The 8,435-nt window shown below is 37.7% G+C and overlaps 1 protein-coding gene across 3 annotated transcripts in view; it reads right to left on the bottom strand.

Annotated features, from left to right (window-relative positions):
• Positions 1-7,563, bottom strand: part of UGT8 (UDP glycosyltransferase 8) — a 194,231-nt gene extending 186,668 nt beyond the window's left edge. The window contains exons 1-2 of one of the 3 annotated variants that reach the window (XM_069743766.1): positions 7,241-7,546; positions 6,958-7,026 (exon numbers count right to left, since the gene is read on the bottom strand). The gene's annotated coding sequence lies outside the window, so the exon portion shown is untranslated. Of the gene's footprint in view, positions 1-6,957; positions 7,027-7,240 lie in introns of all 3 variants that reach the window. The other 2 variants (XM_069743767.1, XM_069743765.1) reach the window with 2 other exon arrangements.
• Between the last annotated feature and the right edge of the window lie 872 nt (positions 7,564-8,435).

The raw sequence follows: 8,435 nt of genomic DNA on the forward strand, positions 1-8,435 counted from the left end.
TAGGTAAGTATGTAGTGTTTGTTTTTTTTACTTTTAGGATGGTAACCAGGGTAAACATCGGGTTACTAAGCGCGGCCCTGCGCTTAGTTACCCGATGTTTACCCTGGTTACCAGTGAAGACATCGCTGGATCGGTGTCACACACGCCGATCCAGCGATGTCCACGGGAGATCCAGCGACAAAATAAAGTTCTGGACTTTGTTCAGCGACCAACGATCTCCCAGCAGGGGCCTGATCGTTGGTCGCTGTCACACATAGCGATTTCCTTAACAATATCGTTGCAACGTCACCAAAAGCAACGATATCGTTAACGATATCGTTATGTGTGAAGGTACCTTTACTTACAAAAGGAGAGGCAGTGGGAATAATGTGCTTAGTTATCTGGAGTCAGTCTGGTGGAGGTGTGAATTGTATCCATGTAGTGACTCATAAATCCAGGTGTTAAATTGAGTCCTCCTGTCAGAGAATTGAACATCTTCATTAGTTTGACTTCCCAAATCTTTCTTTCCCTGTCATCCTTAAAATGACCTTTTAGTATTAAGCCTTTTAAATCTGTCCAGAGAAATGTTTTCCCACCTGTGTGTCCATTTAATTCCTGATTGTGTCTGTGTAGATTCATCCTAGTTTGTAGTTTTTGCCTGGTTTCCCCAATATAAATACTTCCAGGGCACCTCATACATTGTATCATGTACACCACATTGGAGGATGTACAAGAAAAGGAACCTGTGACCTTATAGTCCTGATTTGTGTTCGGTACACAGACTATATTTGTTGGTAATATGTGAGTACAAGTTTTTCATTTTTTAATGTTTCAAGGAATGTGCTAATCACTGATGGTGATGATAGGATATTTCGGACAAGCAGATTCCTTAAGTTAGAGGGCTTTTTGTAGGAGATAAGTGGTAGTTCTGGGAATATGTCTTTCAATTTGTGATCTCTATGGAATATGGGTTGGAGATCAGCACCAATTTTCCTTAGGATGTTCATGTGGGGGTTGTATGTGACCACAAGAGGTACCCTGTTATCCTCTCTCAGTTTGTAATCCAGGATGCTGTTTCTTGGGATCCTTGTAGCCCTGTGGATCTGCTCATCTATTACCAGTGGATGGTATCCTTGTTGTAGGAATGTATTCCTCAGTGATCACAGCTGTAGTTCCCTGTCTTTACTGTCTGAACAGATCCGAATATACCTCAGAGCTTGAATGAAAACAGAAGGAATCGGGTCAATAAAAATAGGGGTATACACATACCAAATAAAGATCTAATTAAACCATGATAATAACCTAGTTCTAATCCTATTTTACCCATTAGATGGACACAATAACTGTTCAGTACAGAAAAATATGAAAATCCGGTAAAAAAATGTACACAAGAACAAAGTATAAAAAATACAAATTTTATTAAAGAAAAAACACAAAAAACAGTAACATACAAAACAACAAAATACTAAACCTGGTAGGTGTCACAGAGTGGGAAACCAAAAACGGCGCAGGAACCCACCATACTCAATAAAGAGGCACTTCACAGAAAACTAAATGGACCAAAATGGTGCACATGGTAGGTCTGTAAGCATGATATCAAAAAGAATCACTAATCATAGAGAACCTCCAAGAGCAGTTACCTATATCAATCTGTAAGTAGATACCTCCGGTGGGTGCCGACGCCTGCCCCTACGCAAGTGCCCCTACGCACGTTTCGGCAATCAGCCTTCTTCTTGATATCATGCTTACAGACCTACCATGTGCACCATTTTGGTCCATTTAGTTTTCTGTGAAGTGCCTCTTTATTGAGTATGGTGGGTTCCTGCGCCGTTTTTGGTTTCCCACTCTGTGACACCTACCAGGTTTAGTATTTTGTTGTTTTGTATGTTACTGTTTTTTGTGTTTTTTCTTTAATAAAATTTGTATTTTTTATACTTTGTTCTTGTGTACATTATTTTATCGGATTTTCTCAGAACTTGAATGTAGATGATGGAATTTTTGTGTGTCTTGGATGAAAGCTCTTCCATCTAAGATAAGCTGGATGTCCTGTGGGCTTATGGTAAATTTATGTTTGTATGGTCTTGTCCTTGATGTATATGGTCATGTCGAGAAAATGTATTTGGGTCTTTGAAACGTTGAGGGTGAGATTGATGGTTGGGTGGCACTTGTTGAAGTTATTGTGGAAGGTGAGTAGATCATCTTTTGAGCCAGTCCATATTATGAGCAGATCATCAATATAGCAGAAGTATGCAAGAGGTTTAACAGAGCAAGATGACAAAAATTCTTCCTCCTATTGCGCCATAAATAAGTTAGCATATTGTGGGGTCATTTTGCTTCCCATGGCGCTGCCCATACACTGTTGGTATAAATCGTTCCCAAAAAAAAAATAGTTGTGATGGAGCACAAACCTGATAAATTGCAGTGTTGGTTCTGTGGCTAGATTGTTCTTTTGAAGGAAATTTTTGCATGCTGCAATTCCATCCTCATGAGGAATGTGTCCAATAGATTCATATACAGTATGCTTGTAATGCTTATTGTTGTTTGATGGCAGGGGTGCGCATCGTTCAACGATCCCGTTGTTGCCTCCGTGATGTGATCACGGCGAGCTGATGTGTTGTCATGACAGCTGAGGGTCTGCTGAAGACTCCTGTGCCTGTAGTTACAATTCTTCTGTAAAAGCCCTCCCATGGCTGGCGTTCACTGGATTTTAGCTATACATAGCACAAGCTATCGGACAATAGCAGCTTCAAATCCCCCAAGGGAACTATTACATCAAGTTTTAAAAAATATAAAAAAAATAAAAAAAACACAAAAGTTCAAATCACCCCTCTTTTGACTCAGTAAAACAGCAAAAAAAATACACATATTTGGTATAGCTGCATTTGTAAAACTCTATTAAATATATAAAATAAACTAATCCGGGACAAAAAAAATAAAAAAACGCCAGAATTACATTTTTTGGGGGACAGCTAAAACATTGCAATAGAATGCTAAAAGAGGCGTTTATCATTATATCTACCCCCAAATGGTATAAAAAAACACATCAGCTCTGGGTACAAAAAATAAGCTCTAACAGAGCCTTATATCCCGATAAATGGAAAACTTGCAGATCTCAGAAAATGGCGACAAAAAGCAAAATGTTTTCTTTCCAGTTTCTGAATTATTTTTCGCAACTTAAATAAAAAACAATAATAAAAATAACATATATGTTTGGTATTTGCATAATTGTACCGACCTGGAGAATCCTATTGCCTGGTCAGTTTTACCATATAATGAAATAGCACTTTTTTTGCAATTTCAAAGCACTTGTAATTTTTTTCCAGTTTTCCAGTATACCAAGTGGTTGAATAAATGGTGTCATTCAAAAGTACAATTCGTTATGGAAGAAAACAAGTCCTCTATATTAAAATAAAAAATGTATGCCTCTTGGTAAAAGAGGAGGAAAAAATGCAAAGAAAAAAAAACGGAAAATGGCCACAGCGTGAAGAGATTTAAGCGCTAGACATGAATGTACAATGTGATGTGGGAGAGAGCAAGCAGGGGAGAGGGAGGAAGCCATCTCATCCTAAACTCATTCCATTGTGGTCTGTACTCAGCAGGGGTTTTGGAATAGCTGATGCCTTTGCATTAGAACTAGTATTATTACTAATTTTATTGTAATTTTAGTGGGAATGGTTATTTATACATCTATTGGTTACAATCATTGTCCGGGACTTGAATGAAACCTAGCTCTGCACTGATACATTGAAGATCCAGCTACCAATCAAAGGTATCAGCAAAGGGGATAAGCATGGAGTGCCTACAGTCATACTATACTGTGAACAGATGCTGTAATTATGCCCAGTGTATCAGTGATCAGTTGGCTGTCATTCGAGTCCTGGGGTGTGCCTACAGCTGCCACTCGCACTACTGTGAGAAGGGACTGAAGTCGCTCTGGGCATGGGCATCTCTTCTATGTCTGAAAGCCGGTGGTTCCTGGGAGCAGTAAAGTTCACTTTCTCCCAATAGCTGCATTCTTAGTAAGATGACAGGACAGCTTTGCTGCCTTAAACTAGAGGGTCTGCCTATGGGGGTGCTGCCTTTGTAATTCTACAGTGACATGTAAAAGTTTGGGCACCCCTGGCCAAAATTAGTTTCTGTCACCAGTTAAGTAAAGTTATACATGACACATTTCCTTCGTATTTTACATTTTAATAATTATAAAATGAAAATGGGCAGACGCAAAAGTTTGGACACCCCGCACTGCTAGTACTTAGTAGCACCCCTTTTGAAAATATCACAGCCAGACAAGAATCTTTTTTGATGGATTTTCACCCAGTCTTCCTTGGAATACTATTCCAGTTCCGTGAGATTCCCTGGTTGTCTTGCATGCACTGCTATTTTGAGGTCTAGTCACAGATTTTCAATGATGTTCAGATCAAGGGAATGAGAGGGCCATTGTAAAACCTTCAGCTTGTGCTTTTTCAGGTAGTAAATTGTGGATTTTGACATGTGTTTAGGATGATTATCCATTTGTAGAAGCCATCCTCTTTTCAAATTCAGCTTTTTCTTACAGATGGTGTTATGTTTGCATCAAGAATTTGTTTAAATTTCATTGAATCCATTCTTCTCTCAATCAGTGAAATGTTCCTTGTGCCATTGGCTGCAACATCATGATTGATCCACCCTATACTTATAGTTGGTGAGATGTTCTTTTCCTGAAACTCTATGCCCTTTTTTCTCCACTCATACCTTTGATAATTGTGGTGAAAGACTTCTATTTTAACCTCATAATTTCACAGGACTTGTTTCCAAAATATATCAGGTTTGTTTAGATATTCTTTTGCATACTTCTGATGCTGAGTTTTATGGTAAGCAAGTAGGAGAAATTTTCTTCTGATGACTCATCCAGAATCTGTTAAGTCTTTCAGAAGATCTTTTGCAGTCAAGTGGGGGTTCTGATTTGCCTCTCTAGCAATCCTATGAGAAGTTCTCACTGAAATGTCGCTTGGTCTTCCAGACCTTATCTTGACCTCCACTGTTCCTGTTAACTGCTATTTCTAAATTACATTTTGAACTGTGGAAAGGAGAACTTGAAAATGCTTTGCTATCTTCTTATAGTCTTCTCCTGCTTTGTGGGCCTCCACCATTATCTTTTAAAGAGTTGTAGGCAGCTGCTTAGAAGAACCCATGGCTGCTATTTTTAAGCACATGGTCAGAAAAGGATGGATTTTTATAAAGCTGGGAAATTGGCATCACTTGGCTTTTCCTAATGATGATAGAGAACAAGCAATAACTCTAACAGGCTTATTAACGTCTGAAACTTTGGTTAAAGTTATCTGAGCACACAAATCTCCAAGGGCTTCGAAACTTTTGCATTGGCCCATTTCCTTTTTTGTATTTTTTAAAATGGAAAAAAAAAATGACAATATAGTTATATTTTTCCCCCGAAAATATAGGTAGTGTGTTATCTTAAACTTTAGGCCATTTAGAGATCATTTCAACTTCAACTTGCTTAACTGTTCGTAGTAGCAGCAATTTTGACCAGGGGTGCACAAACTTTTACATGAAGCTTTATTTACCTGCAGATTAACCTTGTATTAACAGGTAAATAGTGTAATCTGAGACGGAATGTTCCAATTAAGTCACTGTTTTGTTTTTTAATATTCGTTGATATTTTTGCTGCAAATTTTTTTAAAATGGCATACGTAGTGCATCTTTTCAGAGTCAAATTTTGAATGTTCTGTTAAAATGATGAAAAGTTTGCTGTAAAAATACAGCTGTTCATAATATCACACTTAGGAGGAGACTGCACATATGAGCAACACTTTTGCGCATTGAATCAGTAGAAAATAAATAGAAACCCTAAATATTGTCCACAATGGCAAAAAAAATTAAAAAAGTAAGCACACGTGAAATACACTTTAAAAAGATGCAAATTAAGAGAATAACAAGGCACAAATGAAAACAATACCAAAATCTAGACAAAAGAATGCAAACACAAGAATGAATTGTGCCCTATATGTTTACTGCACATTATATTTGCGCACGGTAAATACCAAAAACTTTGTCTGAGTTAGATAAGAACTGAGGACATTTAACAAAACATTTATCATTAAGATCATTAACCTTTATCGCTCTATAATGGTCCCGTCTCTGCTAAGGTCGTGGAAATAACAAAGCAGCACACAGTAAAACAAAGCAGTGGTGTCTAGCATAGGACAACTGATAGTCACAATATAACTATCCTGTTACGATACGTCAATCTTTTCTTATTTTCATATATACCGTAAACCATAGACACATGTTGTTTGTCTACTTTCGGGATCTGTAATGTTTATTGTAGCTTTAGGCTGAGTGAGATAAATGTACACACATATCAGACTGGGGGCAAAATCAACCACTCTATAACCAGAAGAAAGGTGAAGGTCCACAAGGATTGAGCTTAGTTATGTGCAAAAATGCCCCAATGTTGAATTATTTTTTTAATGATATTATCATTACACAATCAACATTTTAGATTGTGATGGCATATAGTTACTTCATATCATTAATAATAATTAATCCAACTCCTGTACAGAACTTATTGAACCTTGAACCTAGTGCCTAGTTTAAGACCATCGCATTCTTCTAGCCCTACCTACTGAAATTGTACCTTATACGCAATAGACCTATAGTCACAATGGCCGCAGGTACACGATCTATGCAGAATGATTAACTTTTCTACAGTTAGATTCACAGGCAGACACATCAGTGAGGTCACTGAGCCTTCGTAATATTTCACATGTGCTCAAACGAATGGTAGGAAGTTCTCATTAATTTGCACACATTTAGATAGGTATCTGGCAATGAGTTGGGCCACAGAGTAGCTAATGAATTTCAGGTTTCAGAGATGTCGATCCAACCACTAAACAGTGAATGCCCGACTAATCTTTATGTCATTTATTTACTATATTTATTAAATAAGTATTAAAAACGTAAATGATTGTTGCAAGTTACCTTTCTGAACAAACAGATATCCTATGCTCTACACAGAGGATTCCCATTGCTGGATTTCTAGTCTATTATCTATAATGCAAATAATGTATTAGAGCATTAATTATAAAATAATGTAAGTTTGCCATTACACCCATGGGCAGATGCGAGAGCAATAATATACAACTTTTATACAATAGTGACATCCGTGTGTCAAAGTGTTTAATGTTCTCGTGGATTATGGCAGAAATTAATAAATATAATACAGTAAGGATGTCATAAACTATACAGTAGATCGATGTCTTACCTCATATGATTGATATTTCCCTTATAAACCTATTAGGAAATTAGCTTCCACAGGGAATGTGATCAGTATGACTTGGGTTCTGGAGCGTCCTTCACTTTGTGTCCACTAAATAGCTGAGATCAAGGTGAGAATAGTCTTCAGGCTCCTCCTTGCCTTGTATTGTGCAGGATAATGAAGGCACAAGCCAGGTGGCAAGTGCTGTCCAGGTGGAGATCACAGCTTCATGTCCCAGTAATCTCTTGCTATCTGCTTGTGTGATGTTGCCTGCCAGTGTCTAAGCACAGAGTGTGATGGTGATAGCCACAGGCTGCGCCCTCCCTCCCTTCTCTCCTGCTCTTGTGCCCTTTTTAACTAACTTTTCCCAGATCTAACTCCTCCTACCCTCACTTCTGCTTTGTAGACATATTCCCATTGAATATGTAGCGCTTTTATTCTGGATTCTTAAAAACCAAAAACCTGTTTTGTAGGAAAGTACCAGGTAGAGCTGTCATAAGTATTTAATAATAACACATAGTGTTTTACAGTTAAACAAGGCGGTATTGAATAGTTGTTCTAGAAAGACCAGAACTCAATAAAAATACACTCAATTTCCGAGGTGACATAGTAATATCAAGATATAGATATACTGCATAGTATATACTGTATATATATAGAGAGAGAGAGAAAAAAAGAGAGAGAAAAGAGATAAAAGTTGGAACAGCATCTGATATTACCTCAAGTGTCATGCTAAGCTTTCCCAACCAGTAGTCAAATCGTTTTCAATAATAAGAGTAAAAAATGGAAAACAGCACAAAAAAATTAAAAAAGTGGGCTTTATTGCTCAAATGGTGTGGCAACGTTTCAAATGTAATATCCTTTTGCAGAACCATTCCTGTCGCAAGTCCTTTGCATATTCAAGTAGTGTTGTCCTCTCCTGTTATGTGAATAGCCCCACCAGGTCGAGGTATACTATTAACTAAGCTCATGTAAGGTGTTTCATATATACCTTGATTTCCTTACCCTTTCAATTCCTACAGTTGGCATTACCATCACCAGACTGCACACAGCCGCCTTTATTCCCATAATTTCATATGACATCCAGGTATCTACCTCTCATATTTATTTGTACACTTACCTTAAGGTCACTAGTCACACCATAACTGCCATCAACCCTTTATTACTAAGATTATTTTCGGAAGGTTATTTTCCCTACAGC

This window comes from Ranitomeya imitator, chromosome 1, assembly GCF_032444005.1.
Source record: "Ranitomeya imitator isolate aRanImi1 chromosome 1, aRanImi1.pri, whole genome shotgun sequence".
Taxonomy (NCBI): Eukaryota; Metazoa; Chordata; class Amphibia; order Anura; family Dendrobatidae; genus Ranitomeya; species Ranitomeya imitator.